This window comes from Callospermophilus lateralis, chromosome 7 (genome assembly GCF_048772815.1).
Source record: "Callospermophilus lateralis isolate mCalLat2 chromosome 7, mCalLat2.hap1, whole genome shotgun sequence".
In the NCBI taxonomy this organism is placed as follows: Eukaryota; Metazoa; Chordata; class Mammalia; order Rodentia; family Sciuridae; genus Callospermophilus; species Callospermophilus lateralis.
Window position 1 is genome coordinate 47886437 of NC_135311.1, and position 19559 is coordinate 47905995.

The 19559-nt window shown below is 34.6% G+C and overlaps 1 pseudogene; it reads left to right on the forward strand.

Moving 5' to 3' along the window:
• The window catches only part of LOC143404249 (tripartite motif-containing protein 60-like), a 51004-nt pseudogene extending 33910 nt beyond the window's left edge, over positions 1–17094 (forward strand).
• Positions 17095–19559: the final 2465 nt, after the last annotated feature.

A 19559-nucleotide genomic window follows, 5' to 3' on the forward strand; every position in this document is an offset into this window, starting at 1 on the left:
AGCACTGGCAGGACCCGGGTTCGATCCTCAACACCACATAAAAAAAATTTAAAAAGGCATTGTGTTGTGTCCATCCACAAAAAATATTCTCTCTCTTTCTCTCTCTCTGTCCATAAAAAAATATTCTCAGTTTACTGAGAGTTTTATCATGAATTAATGTAGGATTTGATTATATTTTTTTCTTCATCTGTTGATATAACTGTGTAATTTTTCTTCTTTAGGCTGTTGATGTGCTGGATTACATTAATTGATTTTTTATGTTGAATTACCTTTAATACCTAGAATAAATCCATCTTGGTGTCTGAATCTTTTTACACATTGTTGGATTTAATTTGCTTATATTTTGTGGAGGATTTTTATACCTATGTTCATGAGAGAAATTGGTCTGGAGTTTTCTTGTAACATCTTTCTCTCATTTTGATATTAAGATAATATGGCATCACAGCATAAGTTAAGAAGTATTCCATTTCCTTATTTCTTTGAAAAGATATTTAAGAGAATTGGTATAATTTCTTCCTTAAATGTTTGATAGAATTTACCAGTGAACTTATCTGTGCCTGGTGCTTTCTGCTTTGGAAAGTTATTAAATATCATTTCAATTTCTTTAGTAGATACAGGTCTAATTAGTCGATTTCTTCTTTTGTGACTTTTGGTTAATTATACATTTCAAGAAACTGATCCAGCTCATCTAGGAAATAAAATTTGCGAGCATAGAGTTGTTCATAATATTCCTTTTTTAACAATTTAATGTCCATAGGATCTGTAATGATGTCCTCTTTCATTTCTGATATTATTTTTGTCCTCTCTTTTTTGCTAGTTAACCTAGCTAGAGTTTAATCAACTGTACTGCTGTTTCCCAAGAACCAGCTTTGGGTTTTTTAAATTTTCTCTATTGATTTCCTTTTTTTTTCTAATGTCATTGTATTTTTGGCTCTATTTTTTACTGTCTCTTTTCTTCTGCTATCTTTAGGTTTAGTTATTTAATTTTGTCTTCTTTTTATATGATAAAAGCTTAAATGATTGGCTTTTACATTTTTTTTTCTCCTATCTACATTCAGTGCTACCAATTTCTAAGTACTGCTTTTCACTCCACAAATTTCAATAAGTTGTCAGTTTTAAATATTTTAACATATTGAGATTTGTTCTTTTACCCCTATGTGATTTAGAAATATTTATTTGGAAAATTTCTAGTTATTTTTCTGTTATTAATTAAACCATTAATTTCATTGTATCTGGTAGCAGACATTATATGATTTCTTTTCATTTCAATCTGTTAAGGTATGTTTCATGGCCCAGAATGTGCTGGCTTGGTGAATGTTTCCTAGGAGATCAAGAAGAATGTATATTTTATGATTGTTGGATGAAGTAATCTAGAGATGTCAGTTATATCCAGTTGTTGATGGTGAGGTTGAGTTCCACTGCATCCTTACTGATTTTTCTGCCTGCTGAATTTTTGCATTTCTGACAAGAGAGATGTTGAAATCTTCCAACTGTATTCATCTATTTCTCCCTGAACTTCTATCAATATTTGCCTCACATATTTTGGTGATTTGTTGTTAGGTACATACACATTAAGGGTTGTTATGTCCTCTTGAAGAATCAACCCTTGCCAAGGATCTGAACAGACACGTCTGAGAGGAGGATATACAACCAATCAACAAATACACGAAAAAATGCTCACCATCTCTAGCAATCAGAGAAATGCAAATTAAAACCACTCTAAGATACCATCTCACTCCAGTAAGAATGGCAGCCATTATGAAGTCAAACAATAATAAGTGCTGGCGAGGATGTGGGGAAAAGGGTACACTTGTACATTGCTGGTGGGACTGCAAATTGGTGCGGCCAATTTGGAAAGCAGTATGGAGATTCCTTGGAAAGCTGGGAATGGAACCACCATTTGACCCAGATATTCCTCTTCTCGGGCTATTCCCAAAAGACCATAAAAGAGCATATTACAGAGACACAGCTACATCAATGTTCATAGCAGCACAATTCACAATAGCTAGACTGTGGAACCAACCCAGATGCCCTTCAATAGATGAATGGATAAAAAAAAAATGTGGAATTTATACACAATGGAATATTACTCAGCACTAAAAAATAACAAAATCATGGCATTTGCAGGGAAATGGATGGCACTAGAACAGATTATGCTGAGTGAAGCTAGCCAATCCCTAAGGAGCAAGTGCTGAATGTCTTCTTTGATATAAGGGGGTGACTCAAAACAGAGCAGGGAGGAAGAGCATGAGAATAAGACTACCATTAAATAGGGATGAGAGATGCATGGGAATGGGAGAGAGAAGGGGAATCATATGGAAGATGGAAGGAGACCCTCATTGTTATGCAAACTTACATATAAGATGATGTGAGGAAGAGAAAAAGAGAGAGAGAAAAAAAAGTGTCATAGAGTGGGTAGAGAGAGGTGATGGGAGGGGAAGGGAGGGGAGGGGGAAATAGGAAGGGTAGCAGAATACAATTGACACTAGTATGGCTATATGTATAAACGTGGCTGTAAAACCAATGTGATACTGCAATCTGTACATGTGGAAAAAAAAGAATTCAAATGTATGATATGCCAAGATCATTGTAATGTTTTGAGCAACAAATAAAAAAATTTTAAAAAAATAATCAACCCTTTATCATTATGTAATACCCCTCTTTATCTCACATATGTTTCTTTGCTTTGAAGTCTGTTGTGTCTGAAATTAACATATCTAAGACTCCTTTCTTTTTATTAGGTTTAACATGGCATGTTTTTCTCTATCCATTTAATGTTAATTTATATGTGCTTTTATGTTTAAAGTGGGTTCCTTGTATACAACATACAGTCAGGTCTTTACTCTGAAAAATCTTTCTTCTTTAATTGGGGTATTTAGGTCACTGACAAAATTATTGTTGATATAATGATATTAATATTTATGTTTTTATAATTTTCTTCTTGTCCCTTTTCTTTGTTCCTATTTTTGTCTTGTCATTCTTTTTCTGCCTTTTGTGGTTTTAATTGAACATTTTATGGTTTTATTCTGTCTTCTTTCTCAGAAGATCAGTTATGTTTTAAAAATATATATTTTTAGTGGCTGCCCTGGAGTTTGCAAAAGACACTTAGAATTAATCCAAGTCCACTTTTAAATAGAAATACACTGTTTCATGGGTAGTACTTGTTCTTTAAAACAAAATAACCCTAAGTTCTCCCTCCCATCCTGTGTATCATTACTGTCATTCTTCTCATTTAGTTTGCTGTAAGTGTTTTGAACAAACTTACCTGTTGGGTCAAATAAGAATAAGAGAAAAGTTTGTATTTTAATTGTACATATTGCTTCCTTGATATACTTTTTATGTAGATATGTTTCTGGCTAATAAGCCCATCAAAAGCATTCTTAATTTCTCATCTCTCTCTCTCTATAATATATATAATATATGATCAAATCCTGAGAAAGAACCTAAAAGAAATACTATATATATATATATATATATATATATATATATATATATATATATACTCTCTCTCTCTCTCTCTCTCTCTCTCTCTCTCTATATATATATATATATATATATATATGCTTTGTCTCTTTCAACTTTGCTTTTGCCTTTAGTATGTACTATGGTTTAGGTATTATTTGTCTCCCCAAAGGTTCATATGTTGGAAACTTAGTCTTAGGGTGATTGTATTGGGAGGTGGTGGAAACTTTAAGAGGCGGGGCCTAATGAGAGGTCCTTAGATCATTGGAGCAACTCCCCTCGGAAGGGAATACTGAACTCCTGGAGTAAGTTTACACAAGAGCAAGTTGATATAAAATCCTGGTCCCCTTCAGTCTGACTTTCTAATTGGCAATATTGATTGTTTGCTTCCACATGTGCTGCTGCCATTGTTATGTATTACAGTGTGATGTAGCTGAGAGGTACCTCAACAGAGCTGAGAGCAGGCACTATGCCTTTGAACCTCTGGAACTATGAGCTAAATAAAACAAAAGCTTCTTCATAAGCAATCATCCCCATTATTTTGTTTTGGTAACTAAAAAGTTAACATGCCCTGTTATTTTTTTCTTAATAGCTGGCCATGACATACAGGGTAAAAGGAAGTACTATTGTAAATATGCCTTTAGTAATGTGGTGGTAAGCTGTTGGGGAAGGGGGAGTATAGTATGGTCTTATGATTATATCTCAGTGTTTGAGGAAATCTATTCCTGGGGATTGGGAATATCACAAATGTTTCTCAGTCCCCCACTCCACCTTAGGTGGGATAGGATGGCTAGAGCAGACACAATAATATTGAGTATTTTCCTTCCCCCAGATCAGTTAGGTTCTAGATTAGGCTTTGGTTAGACAATTTCTTCTGAGGGCAGATCTTGTTAAGAAGAACAGAGTACTTTGGTATGTACCAAAATGATTTCTTTTCCTCTCCTCCTCTTAGAAACTTGAATGGATTTTTCACTAATATTTACTCAATAATGTAGTCAAACTCTTGATGATAAAATTCATAAAAACATGGGGATCCCTTTATGACTAAATTCCCCAGATTTTTAAATTCTCAGAACTATTCATGCCTAGCTTGCAAAATTTTTCAGTTACAATTTATGTTTTTCTGTCCTAGCGCTAGTTCCTATGAATATTTCTGCTCTGATATGTATCATGATTCTCTATATCTCCTTTTCTTTCTCTCCCAACTTTGGGGATAGCAGTTTGCCCTGTGACCTCTCTCTCTTAATGACCCAAGGAAAGTTGTTGATTTTTAAGTTTATTCAGATTTTTACTTGTTAGAACACAAAGTTGACTTCTAAGCTCCTTACATGTGAAATTGGAAACTGGAAGTCTTGAGTTCACTAATTTTCAAAAATAAAAAAATGGTGATTAAATACTCACACAGCAGCTTCATTTTACTTTTCCTGGCATATTTCCCAGTCCATTCTTTTCCCACCCACTTAAGAAAAAAATGTCTTAACTTTAAAATAATTAAATTACATGTCAAGTGGCAGAATCTGGTTGTTTCCATGGTAGTAGGACCATAGATTTGTGACCATTTGCAATTGACATAGCATTTCCAACTTGCAGCCAGGCATGACCAACAGCATGTAAGTGGAAATGTCTTGCGGCAGGTTTTCACAGGAGGTGGTGAGGTGTGTTTTCCTTCTCCCTTGATCTCTTATCCTTTTGCTATTCTTCTCTGGAATGTGATGCTGCCATGTTGGGTCTGTAAAGTCAAAGCCTTAGAGTACAGGTCATCAAGATGTACAGAGTCTAGGTTCCTGAGAACATGGAGCATTAGCTAGTTATGAACCATTTCCTGTATGTTCTATTAGACTAAAATAAACTTTCCTCTTCTTTAAGCTATTGTTTTAGAAGGCTTTCTGTCATTTGCTGCCAAACCAAACCTAATCTTAACTAATACAGATCTTGAGTCAGTCTTGATTTTTTTTTTTTTTTTTTGATGCTGGGGATTGAACCCAGGGCCTTGTACGTGCCAGGAAAACACTCTATCTCTGAGCTAGACCCCCCGTCCTTTAAATTAGACATTTTTCAGAAAGTCTCTGGAAGCTTGTTACTTGCCATAAATAACTAGACCCTACCAAAGAGATCATATGTGGTGTTACTCCCTATTTATTAGATAAGGTAAAAAAAGGGCTGGAGAAGTTTCAATTCAGATTCTACATCCAATATTCTTTGTAAGTGCCTGCACGAATACACTAACAGATAGGTAACAAGATAGAATAGAGTCAATGATAGCTTGATTTTTTCATTCAGTTCTGTTTTTGTTCAGGATGTTAATCTCAGCTAGTTTCTTGCAACTTAATGTAGGCTCATAAAGGACAAAATCACGTGTCAGGTGTTACCTCTGCAAGGTAACCCAACTAGACAATGGACTACTTTACCATTATGCAATTTTTTATGCTCTGTATTAAATCCTTCACAAATCTTTAAAAGCCTCATCATAAAGTATATTATTTGACATTTTATTCACCAAATTTGATAAATATTTCCCCATCCCCATTGTAGAATATAGAATGTCTTTTTCACACCTACATATGTACAACTGAGATAATAGCATAAGCATGAAGAAAATTTATTGTTTATTCAATAAGGTAACATTCACCTCTGCCTACAAGAAGATGATTTTGGAAGGAAGAGTAGATAAAGAATTTTTCTGCCTTAAAACATTCTGGAGTTTAATGAGATCATTGTTTTAATACCTATAGTGTTGAAATAGCTGATGGATAATAATGTATGACTTTCAGTCTTCAAACAATCAAGCAGTTCATTCACTGACTGAAACAGTAAAAGCTTGATTGAAAAAATCTGCACATAGAAAAATCCCAGTGGCTGACTTGAGTATCCTGGCTAGCTGAATCTAAAACTGCTAGTTGCACTTTGCATTGGGTTCATGCCCCAGTGCACTCAAATTTCAGTATTATTCAGTTTCCTGAGGAACCCAAATATGAACAAACTTCATAAACAATATTTTCCTCCATTTCCTATATGAATGTTGTAGGTTATTGCTCAATATTTCTTTCTGTAGCCTTAGATCATCAAAAGGATAATCTGTATATAAAGGAACTAGCCATGACCTCTTCTCCAACCCACTTATAAAAGAAACCTTTTGCGGGGGGTGGGGGTGGGGTCGCTGATAGTTTCCTCTTTCTTTCTTTCTTGCTTTTCCTTTACTGTGCATTTTATTCCTTTTTACTTGTGTGGCAAAGGGACTGAATGTTGATGACTGAAAGTTTGGATTTCTTCCCAGCATTTCTTTCGGGACCAGAACACAATCTCTTGGCACTACCACCCCGGCTCTGCCCTCTCCTCCTCACAGTGTGACATACACCCGTTCTTTTCTCCCCCATGGAGTGAGAAGGTTGGGAGTTCTTTTAAGAATCTCTGAAAACTTAAGTATTTGTAGAAAGTTTCTGGATAGACATAGATAAGGTCTAGGGAGTTTATTAAGGATAACAAAATTGTTGCTTTATTTTTTGAAATTAAATATTCTTAAATTACTTCCTTGCCATTTCATCATTAATTTCATCTCTAGCTTGAAACTTGCCTTAATAGTTGATTCTTATGCAACTTCCTTCTCCCTCTTTGACAGCATAAAGTGCTTTCTTTAAATGTATTTCCCTGGTAGAAGAATTTACATTTAAAGAAATTGAGAGTTGTAGCTTATTATTGCCTCTGTTCTTTTTCTACATCCCACTATATATTTGGGAGTCCAAATTCCTAGTGTTTTCACTTTTGTATTTCCCTGCCACTATAGCCTGACTATAGTGAAGTTTTCAAATGCAAAAGTCCTGAATGTTTTTGTATAATATTTGACCAATCAATGATTTATTCACTTCTTACTGGGAGAAGGTATACATGATAATTAGAAATCACTTGATTCATACTCTTGTTTGGACTCTTATAATAAAAGTCAGAGGAACAGTGGTGAATAATTAATGCATAAGACAATTGCAAAGGAAGACATTCACATCATTTAATTGAATAGATTTAATGCAGAACAAAATTTTAAACATTATCATTATTTTAAAAAGACCTTCCTATTGAGTAGTATAGCACCCTTTTTCAACATGAACTTCCACAATAGTGATGACTTTTCTTTTTTTTTTTAATTAGTTGCTCAAGACAATACAATGATCTTGACATACCATACATTTGATTCAAATAGGGTATGAATTCTCATTTTTCCACGTGTACAGATTACAGGATCACAAAAGTACAGGTAAAATAATATCATAGTTATATTTGTTTTGTTTATAAAAAAGTAAAATACCCTCTTTTATGACTCCTTAATTCTTTCCCTTCCTTTGTAGGTTCAGTTGAGTTCTACCATAAGCACATAAGCTCCAGCAATTATTTCATATCTCAACACTTTCTCCCTTTTCTGATTTTTTTTTTTTTTTTGCACTGGGGATTAAACTCAGGGGCACTTTACCACTGAGCCACATCCCTAGCTCTTTTTACTTTTTATTTTGAGACAGGATCTCACTAAGTTGCTTAAGGCCTCATTAAATTGAAGAGACCTCAAACTTGGATCCTCCTGCCCCAGCCTCCCAAGTTGCTTGGATTACAGGTGTGCACCATCACACTAGCTTGAACTGTTATTTTATATTTTTCTTAGATATCTTACAATACTCATTTAAAAAAATTTCTTGTATATAATGTTGTTTTTCTCTAGAAGTGTTTAAAAGTTTCTATTTTAAAAATAGACTTTTTATTTATTGACCTATACAAAACCTGCAGAATTTCATTTACTCTCAAAATCTTATCTGTGAACACAGAATAAATCTTAGATTACTCATGACTTAATTTGCTCCATGACTCTTTGCACTGAAATGTATAAACATATTTGAAGGGTCAATTTATGATAGACTCTTTGAGAAAACAAGTAGCAGTTCATTCTAATCAGTTTCTCAAAATTATAGCTATTTCCTTTAAAAGAGAGCTTGTCTTTGTGACATTTAGTGTAGCACACTGTATTATCAAAGCAAATAGTTTTGACTTATGGAGAGGGAGGCAGTAACTAAAGTTATGCAATCAAAATATTTTGCAATGTTCTGCATTTTTCAAAAATGTTTCCATGTGCTTTTCAGAAGTAGAAATAAAACATTAATTTTATAACATTGATAAATTAATTAGTACATGCAGAGCAGTTAGAAGAACCATGCCTAGAATTTAAATAAGACTGTTTTTTAAAATAACAAAATTTAGGGAAAAATTCAAAATTACTCTAATTTCTCATTGAATTTAGAATTATTACTTTAAATATTATATAAAAATTTTAAACTATATTTGAAAAAAGTTTTTTTAATTAATTAATTTATTTTTGCATTACATTTTTTTTAAGGGGGAGACAGAGAGAGAGAGAGAGAATGAATCTTTTCTGTAGATGGACACAACACAATGCCTTTATTTTTATGTGGTGCTGAGAATCGAACCTGGGTCCCGCCCGTGTTAAGCGAGCACTCTACTGCTGAGCCACAATCCCAGCCCAACATTACAATTCTTAATACACCATTATACCATAATTTATCATATCTCTGATTATATATAAGGTATGTTGACACCAAATTCACATCTTCATACAAAGTTTTATTTTTCTAACTACAATGTAACAAAAGCAGGGATAACTACAGTGTCTTAAACTTTTCTATAAACCATCCTTCACCAAACATATGGGACAATTCTATATTATGTGCTCAATGAATACCTGCTTATCACCAATTAACTGTATAATTCACTTCAACTATTGAATAAATATTTATTGGAATGTGGTCAAATTTAATCTCTTTCCTTAAATTTGTTTTGCTTTCTCAAGTGTCCTGTGCAAGCTTTTGTTTAATTTCTTAGTCAAATGAAACACACATACAAAAGTAAAAAACATACATATCATTAAAAATATTAAATGATATGTATGTTATTAAATCTCTTCCATGTCACCTTGCTCCTTGTTTTTTGATTTGATCATTAGAGTTATACATAAAAGTTATGTTCATTTTAACAAAATCATACGTGCATGGAATTTGATTTACTTCATTTCAGTCCCCTTTCCCCCTCTTTCCCTACTCTCCTCCCTACTCCTACCCCATTCCTTCTATAAGCACTCTTATAATCCATTCTATAGAGGTTTGCTGCATATGTTCCCTAATTCTTTATGTCTGTATATATACATAGAACTCTTTTCTTGTAAAATTGGAATTATGCCATGCATAATGGCCATCTAATGTGTTTTTGCTCTTACTATATCAATATAATATAGGATATATATCCTAGTATAGGCTATATATATGTCATATTTATATATAAGTTGATATATATGAACATATATATATGTGAACATATTTAGCCTTACTTTATTCTCATTTTTTAAAAAATAACACATTATATATATATATATATATATATATATATATATAATTATGCATTTAGAGACATGGTAAACAGCTATACATCCACTTCTCAGGTTCAGAAGAATATTACCAGAACATTGGAACCCTGTCTGCCTATTTTAAGGGCTACAGTAGTATCCTAGTTGATGTCTGTGTCTTTATTGATTTAACATTCACTCATCAATAGATATTTAAGTCATTCCTAAGTTTTGCTATTACTAAACAATGCTGTAATGAGAATCCTCTATTTTGTGTTCACAGTCCTGTGTACTATATCTTGAGAATGCATTCTTAGAAGTGGGGTGACTGGGTTATAAAATGTGTACTTCTTATATTTTAATAGGAAAAAACCCAACTATCTTCCAGGGGTATATACAAATTTGTAATTCCACCGACACTGTAGTAGGTGACAAACCCATGCCCAGGAGCTGTCCAACAGTTCCTGTTATTAGTCTTTTAAATATTTTTAATTGATTAAAAATATTTATTTTAATGTGCATTTTTTAGCTGGTGAAGTTCAGCATTATTCCATGTGCTTATTTTGTATTTACACTTTGGTGAACTGCCAATTCCATGATGTTTTCTTACTAATTTGTAGAACCCTTTATAAAATAGATGTACAAATTCTTATCTGTTAAGAGTTGCCAAGATTTTGCTTATTATTTTAAGATTTTCTCAGGATCATTGGCTGCATGGAGGCATCAATGTCTTGAGGTTTAGTAATGAATATTTAATAAGTAATTTTTTCACCTTCACATTTTATTGCAGTATTTTCACCTCTTAGAGCAAAGGTTATTTTAAAAATATAGATGACTAATTCTAAAATTATATTTGTCATTTTGGTTTCCATCATCAATGTTAAGTCCTTATTTTTTTTTAATTCTAATTCCAGGGACTATTACATTCTTATGAATACAGTTGTCCTTGTGAAATATTTTAGAATTGTGAATCTAAAATAGTTTAAAGAGGCAATTTATTTCTATACTAAATAAATTTTCATATAGAAGCTACCCATTCTTCAGTAAAAATGGAATTTTATTAGTTTAGAGTTAAATGTATTTTTAAAACTTTAAATCACCTTTCCTAAGATTCTCACATTTGTCTTTAATGCATCTCTCACTATTTTATTTTTCTACAATTCTTTTGGTTAATAAAGAAACTTTGGATGTTATAGAAAGGTGAGTAAAATCTTAGAAAAAAATAAATTAAATACTAGAATGAACATTTATGTATTGCTAATATAAATGAATAATCACTCGCTTTAGAAAGGAAATTATGCTCAACTAATTTCTTACAACAAAAACATATACTTTTTCAAAAGTTGTTAAATTAAAATCACAGTTTCTTTAACTTTCCAGTTTATGGGCTATGTAACTCTGAGAAGTAAAAAAATGTATCTCAAGGACAGCATGTCAATAGAAGGCATATTGTAACTTGAATTTTAATAATTTAACATTTTCTAATTTCAGTTCATTTTTTTGTTTAGTATCTATTAGAAAAAAGAAAGAATAGCATATTTTGAGAAATAAGAAAATCTTTTCTATGCTTTCTTAAGACTAAAATGCTTCACAGTAATTTCTTTTAAAATGTTTTAATACATTTAATGTGTTTTAATATATTTAACATATTAGAAAATAAATATATTACTCTATTTTTTCATTCTCAGCTAATTTTATCCTGTTTGTTGTTTAGTTCATATGCATGAAATAACTAAATGTTGGCAAGAGCTTTTAGCTGGGCTCAGCTTTTTGTAAGCCAAAAGATTTTGAAAGAAGATGGGCATTCTTTAGCTTCCAAAATGTTGACTCTGGATTCAGCAGCCACTAAGTAATAATAGACTACCCACTGCCTGAAAGGTCAGACTTGTAGGCTGATTAGAACATTGTGATTATGTGAAGAAAGGAACATTGGGTCATCTGATGCCAAGTTTGGGTTGGATTGTGTTCTATGACCTACTTTTCTTAGATTGGTTTGGTTTCTATGGATAAAACATGTACCAATATTCTTTGGAGACTAGCAATGGTCATCATTTAAAACTTGAAAGTTTTAATTAAATAATATTAATGATTCTAACATTTCCAGCAATATTATTAATATGGTTACTTTGTCAAAGCTGTATGTCTTAGTCCATTTTCTGTTGTTATAACACAATGTTTGAGACTGAGTAATTTCTGGAGAATAGAAGTCTATTTGGCTCATGGTTCTGGAGACTGGAAAGTCCAGGAGCATTGTATGGGCATCTGAACAAGGCCTTCTCTTTGCATGGTAACATGGTGAGACATGGCAAGACAGAGCAAGTGTGGTAGCTCAGATCTCTCTTCCTCTTCCACTCATGCCATCATGGTGATCCTGTTCTCATGACCTCATTTAATTCTAGTTACCTTCATCTCCAAATACCAATAATATAAGAATTTGGGAATTAAATTTCCAACACACATACTCTGGAGGACATATTCAAGTTACAGCACTACATGATATAAAGGACGTTATAATTTACAAAAGTCAAGGAAACAATTATTGGAAGACTTGACGTATGCAAATGTTATGTAAACTTTACTGTTACCTCTACTGGTTATACAAGTCCATCTTTCTCTCTCTCTCTCTCTCTCTCTATATATATATATATATATGTATTATATATAAATATAGTAACACTTTAATTGAGATAATTAACATACATAAATTCCTTTTCTTCACATGTGCCATTATGTGAGTCAGCTTCCCATTCCTGAGACAAAATACCTGAGAAAAACACCTTAAAGAGGAAAACGTTATTCTGGCTTTTGGTTACAGAGGTTTTAGTCCACGGTTGGCTTTTTACAAGGCAGGGACTTCATGGCTAAAGTTTGGCATGGCAGAGAAAATTTGCTTGTCTCATGAAAACCAGGAAGTAGAAAAGGGGTCCAGAAGGAAGGAACTGAATCTTATACCTATGACAGAAAATAAACCCATTTTCAAAATATTTTTCACAAAGAAAAATCCAGGTCCAGTTAACTTTACCAGTGAATTCTGTCAAAACTTTAAGGAAGAGGTAAAGCTGATCTAATTCAAACTCTTTCAAGAATAAGAAAGTAAGTAATTTATTTTGTGAAACCGGCCTATATAAATTTGCCTTTATACAAATTACACCTCACATAAGTGGCTATAGCCCCATGTCAGAGGCATGACTTGGTGAGCCAAGTCTAAGTTAGGTTTTGGCTCCCACTTGCCCTTGTCTGTTAGGCACACTTAAGCAGTAAACATCCTGTACAACTATATATAGCAGCCCTGCCTTCATCTTTCCCCTTTCCCCACCTTTATCCAAGCTCAACAAAGTCACAAATAACAACAAGTCTATCTCCAAAATATATCTTGAAATTACTCATTTCTTCTCCACTCCTTCTACCTTGGCCCAAGCAACCACCATCTGTCACCTTGAGAAGTCCAACACCCTCCTAGCTTGTCCCTCCATTGCCATTCCTGCTCCTCTGCAAACATTCTCCCCATAGCAGATGAAGCCATAACCTCAAAGCAAATCCAATAACATCGATTTCCTGCTTAAATTCTTCATTGATTTTTCCATTCCACTTAGGGTGAAACAAAACAAAACGAAACAAAACAAAACAAAAACCAAAATCCAACTCTTTACTATGAATCTGAAAGCCCTGCATGATGATCCTGTCTGTGCCTAGCCTCATTTTGTGCCACTTATCTCTTTGCCCACTCTGCTCTAGCCACACTAATCTTATTTTAGTTTAATTAATATGCTAAATGTCTTTCCTGCCTCAGGCTTCTGCCCATGCTTGTTCCTCTTTCTGGAATAATAATAATGTAGTAATAATGATGACTAATATTTATTTTGCTCATTCTATGTGCCATGCACTGTTCTAAGTACTTTTACAAAATTAGCACACATAATCCTCAGAGCAATTGTATGAATAGGTGGTATTCCTCTCCATGTGCTTCAGATGGGGAAATAAAGGCACAGAGAGAGAAAATCAGTCACCCAAAGACCCACAACTTAGTGAAACCAGGATGGGCTGCTCCTTGATCTTTGTACAGCAGCCTCATGACCTCCAGGTCTCAGCATGTCGGTCATGCCTTTGGGGCATCTTTCCTGATTACTGTACCAGGTGGGTCCCACTGTTTGTCACTACCTCAGTTCCTTATCTTCATATGCACTGCAACTTACTATTATTGTTTTTATCTTCCCAGTCCTGTCTCTTTAATAAGAACATAAGCTTCATGAGGGCAGGAACTCAATACATAAGCATCAATATGCTAAATAATTCAAAGTACAAAATGATGAAAGACAACATCTTCTCATCATCTATACATGCTTTATTCACAATAACCACTTAGTAAATTTTTACTGAATGTATACAATACTTCTTTCTTATTTAGATACTCACCTACGTAAAAATAAATGTTTTACCATTGGATTTTTAAAACTACTGAAATTATTCCTCAGTGAACTTAATGGATTTTACTAGAAATATCCTATCTCTGGTTGACTTACTATTATGAATATAAACCAGACAGACAGGAAGGAATGTGTCTAGCTGTGACTTCAAGATAAGCTAATAAAGTTCTTCTCAAAAGAAGTAATAGTTGAGTTGTTTTCTAATTCTGAGCTACAGTCAGTGACCAGTAGTAATCATTATTTTATTTCAGTTAGAGATTTGGTTAGGAAATAAATACTCAGTATTTTCTTGTTGATTGAAGGAGTTGATTTATCCTGATATTTAGTTAGGTTTGTTTGTTTTTTATTCTAATTTGTTATATATGACAGCAGAATGCATTATAGTTCATATTACACATTGGAAACTAATTGGAAAATTGAAATAAAGGAAATTTATTGAAAGGATATCCAGGCTTATAGAACCTACAGGGAGGGGCTTGGAAGGCTTGGAAATGGGCAGAACCCAAAGTCACCAGAGCCCAAAAGCAATAAGCTGCTCCACAGCTACTGCTTCATCATGGTATAGCCACATCCGGGTGCCACCCCATTGCTATCAGTGTCCCCTGTCCTTGTGTTGCTCATAACATACAAAATCCCACCAGAAAGCATCTAATTAATTTAGCTGGTGTTCTAGGCTGTCCAATCTTAATTCTCACATTAAGACTACATGCAGTTAATTTCTCAAAAGGAAAATGCCTAAATGGATGTTGGGAAGCCAAAAACAAGAATGTTTTTTGCTTAGGGGAAAGTGAAACCTGTATTTTCACCTTTTCTTATTTCCAAATTGTGTCAACAGGATAGATTTGATCCAACCATAGAGGTCAGAACATTCAAGGAACTTTACTTTTCCTCTTGCCAAACACTCTTATTTTGACTCAGGCATGAAACAAAAAATAAAAGTGTATATAACTGGAGGGTGCTACATGGCCTCAGGCCTGAGCCACTGTTCTACCTGCTGCAGGTCATTAGTTGTCCTCATGATTGGCTCTAGTGGTAGGTCTCTGCATTGTAAAGAAATGATTGGTCCAGTAGGTCTATAGCTGCTGAGCTCATCTGTGATATAGCTATAGCTTTAAATTCTTCTTTTGCACTGAAGTGCAGAGGACTAAACAAGACTTCAGGGACAGTCACCAACATGCCAGGCCAGTGAACCTTACAGCTGGTTATCCACTTTATACTGAGACCTGAGCTCTAGGGAGGCAGGCTTGCCAAGGGAGTGTTTTCTTTACGCACCACCTTTACTCATAGCTCAGTGGAGTTTGTGACCGCCCTGGCAGACCTCCAAGGGGAGTGTAGTTGTCCCATCTGTCTGGATGACTTGAAAGACCCAGTGACCATTAATTGTGGGCACAGCTTCTGTTTCCACTGCCTTAGTATGTCCTGGAAGGATCTAAATGATGCCATCCCCTGCCCTGGCTGCTGATTTTGCCTTCCACAAAGGAACTTCAGGAGGAACCCTCAGCTCTGTAATTTGACTGAAATTGCTAAGCTACTTCAGATTAGAAAGAGCAAGAGGAAGAGGCAGGAAGAAAATTCTCTAAGTGAAAAACACAATCAATTTCTGACCCTTTTCTGTGTGAAGGACCTGCAGGTTTTATTTACCCAATGCAGTTTCTCTATTGAACATTGGAGGCACTACATTTGCCCCATTAAGAAATGCCTTTTACCACAGAAAGATTCCAGAAAAATTCAAGCCCTTGAAGAAAAAGGAATGAGCTGAAAATGTAATAATTCTGCAAGGCAACAAATCCCTGGAGCTGAGAAAGAAGGTAGGATTTAGGAAAGAAGAAATAAATTCTGAATTTGAGCAAATTGGACTCTTTTTACAGAATGAGCAAGAAAGTCTGCTTAAGATGAAGAGTTGAACATTTTTTAAAAAATATTTATTTTTTTGTTTTTTTAGGTGGACACAATATCTTTATTTATTTTTATATGGTGCTGAGGATCGAACCCAGTGCCTCGCGCATGCCAGGCCAGCATGCTACCACTTGAGCCACATCCCCAGCCCCAAGAGTTGGACATTTTAACAAAACTTACTGAAAACCTTGTAACTTTTCCATATTATATTTCCACATTAAAACATTTACTGAAGGAAATACAGAGCATTATGTATGTCAGACCTGGCATTACTGACGTGAGTTAAGAGTATCCCAAAGATATCAAAACCTAAAATACCATGAACTCTCTTCATTAAAGAAACGTGGTTTTAGACTTTCTCCATAGTATTCTGGCTTGGATAGAATTATACAGCAATTTCAGACAGAGGTGACTTTAGATCTTGACACAGTGTGTCCTCAGCTTATTGTCCCAGAGGATAGAAAAACTATTCAAAATGGAAGAACAAAACAAAATGTTGGTTATAACCCAAGGAGATTTGATCTCTGCTCTGCTGTCCTGGGTCCTAAGATATTTAATTCTGATAGACATTACTGGGAGGTAGAAGGAGGGGGTAGAAAACCCCAGTGGACATTGGGTGTATGTCAAGACATCTCCCTAGGAACTAGAGAAATTGGTTGTCATTTCTGGAAGGTTTCTGGGAAATTGGTCTATATATATCGAGAGTGGTTATTATGTGTTTGGTCTTAAGATAACCCGTCTTCTGCCAGTAGTAAGACCCAATAAGATTGGCATTTTTTTTTTTTTTTTTACTTTGAATTGGGTGAGGTTTCCTTTCATAATGGAAACAATTGGTGTACTTTCAGTGATTCTTTTAGCAAAACCATTTTGCCTCATTTCTATGTTATAACAGATTCTGAACCTCTTAAAGTCTTTCAGTAGATGATGAAAGATAAAGAACCTGGTAAATTATTCTGTTTTAGAGCTAACTTAAGCCACGTAAATTTGAACTCATTATTTCCAGAATTTTTTAGTTTTATTTCTGAAAATCAGAATAGATTTTTCTCCCTTATTTTTAGCAACTATAAAAAGTGACAGTAGTGCCATTTAATGAATGTTATGAGTATCAGTTGTTAAGTGCTTTGAATTCTAATTTTAAATATTTGAGAATTATTATTCTACATGTCCAAAAAAATATTTTGTTTTAAAATTGCCTAAAAAGTGCATATTGTCATTGAAGAATGAAATACATGATAGACATGTGAATAAGTAGTGTGTAAATTGGCCTTGTCAGAATCAAAAGGAAAGGGAACAATATCCACTCTTTATGAAAGTAGAGATGGGCATTTCTTTCAAATCGTGAACCATTCCTACTTTTCAACTACATTCTGGACTGTTCACATGTTTTTTTTTTTTTATGTTCATGAGTTTAATTTTGTATACACCGAGTCTGAACTTGTCTTAGTTAATTTCATATTGCTATAAAAAATACATGAGTCTAGTTAACTTCTAAAGTAAAAAGTTTTATATGGCTCATGATTCTAGCCTTCTGGAGGGTCCTCTGGCTGTGTAGCAACAGTAAAGTAGTGGAAAGGGAATCAGCAGCATGCAAGGGAGGTGCCACCCTCTCTTATGACAACCCATTGATGAAAGGAGATGCTAGTCTCTCTTACAACAACCCATTCTCTCAGAAACTAACCAAGTCCCATGAGATCTGACCAGCTTTCACAAGACAGTGTAAATCCATTCATGAGGTTAGAGTCCCATGATGTAAGTACTTTCTTTTGAAAGGACCCACCTCTGAAAGTTTCCACTATCTTAACACTGCCCTGCTAGAAATCAAGCCACCAGCACATGAACGTCCTAGGACAAACCATATCCAAACCATAGCTGAGCTTAAGCTCAACATATCCAAAACTGAACTCATCTTCTTCACTCATGCTACTTTTCCTGTTTTCCCAAACTCAATAAAGGTACCACTATCCAGTCTAGACACCCAAATCAGAGACTTAGGACTCATATATATAACTATCCTGTGTTTCACTCCACGTATGCAGTCACGTCCTAGAACTGTCAGTTCTTTTCTTTTCAAATGTGTACCTTCTCTCCATTCTATTAACCAGTGTCTTAGTTCAAATTCATGACACTTGTATTTCTGGTTTTGCTTAACATTAGCTGGTCTCAGAGACTATAAAGTTTAGGTAATTGGCTGCAATTCCAGCCACATATCCCACAATTTCTTGCCATCTTGTCTGAACTATCTGAGTTCTGATTATTTTCTGCTTTTTCATATAACTCAGATTTTAATATGCTGATTTCTAATTGGTTAATCTCTCTACCTGTTTTGATCACCCATCCTTGTTTGCCTGTTAAAATTCGACTCCATCCTTCTGGTCTCAGTTTTATTAAATTCCTGTGTCAACCACCACCATCCCAAATAGAATCTGGAATTTCTTCTGAGCTCCTATAGCACTTATACAAGCATCCCTGGACTATTTACCTAACTCTTTATTTGTTTAGGTCTACTTTTCCTTTTGGGTTGGGAGCTCCCTGAGTGCTGGAACTCATACACAGTTCTATTTTCTCCACTTTTAGTACATGCTGGGTTCTCCACAGGCAATAAAACATGGTTGGGTTTTTTTTTTTGTTGTTGTTGTTGTTGTTGGGTTTTTTGTTTGTTTTACTAAGTGAATGAAGCATGCATATTTAGTGGAGGATATAGATGAAGATGAGACTGTAAGAAATTCCAGATACCAAGCTGAGAGGGTGCTTATGTACTCTGAAATGTCATTTTACTCAGGCTGCTCCCAGAGCAGAAGAAATTCAGGAAAGCAGCCCTCATGCTTGCCTGAGTTCTGGACCCTCTTCTCTCTAGTTTTCCACAATGTTTGACACCACACTGCATTTACCTAAGATATAAACTCTACCAGGACATGCCTAAAGACTTCAAGATGTACTTGGCCCATTCATTTGTGATCCTCCATTTTACTCTTTACACAGTTCATTCTTTCTTCTCTCTTCTATTACAAATGACTGCCTCCTGAGTGAGCCCTTGACCCTGGGACCATGCCTCAGTGCTGGCCCTCATGGTCACATTGCTCTGGGGATCAGGCCTAGAGGAAAAAAGAAAGGAAAAAGAGCAAGAGGGAAGGCAGGGAGAAGCAAGGGAGGGAGAAAGGAAGGAAGGTTGGGAGGTTATTGGAGAGAGTCCAAAGTAAAATCTCGACAATTTTATCTGGAAACATATCTTTGTTTTAATGCAACTTTTCGTAACCTCCTGTCCATGTATCACATATATGCATGCATGTAGGCATTCTTCCATTAATTTATTCCTTTTGACAGTTCTTGAGTTCTTTCTGATCACTAATTACTGTGATAGGATTTGGAATAAAGGGCTTTAGGAAAAA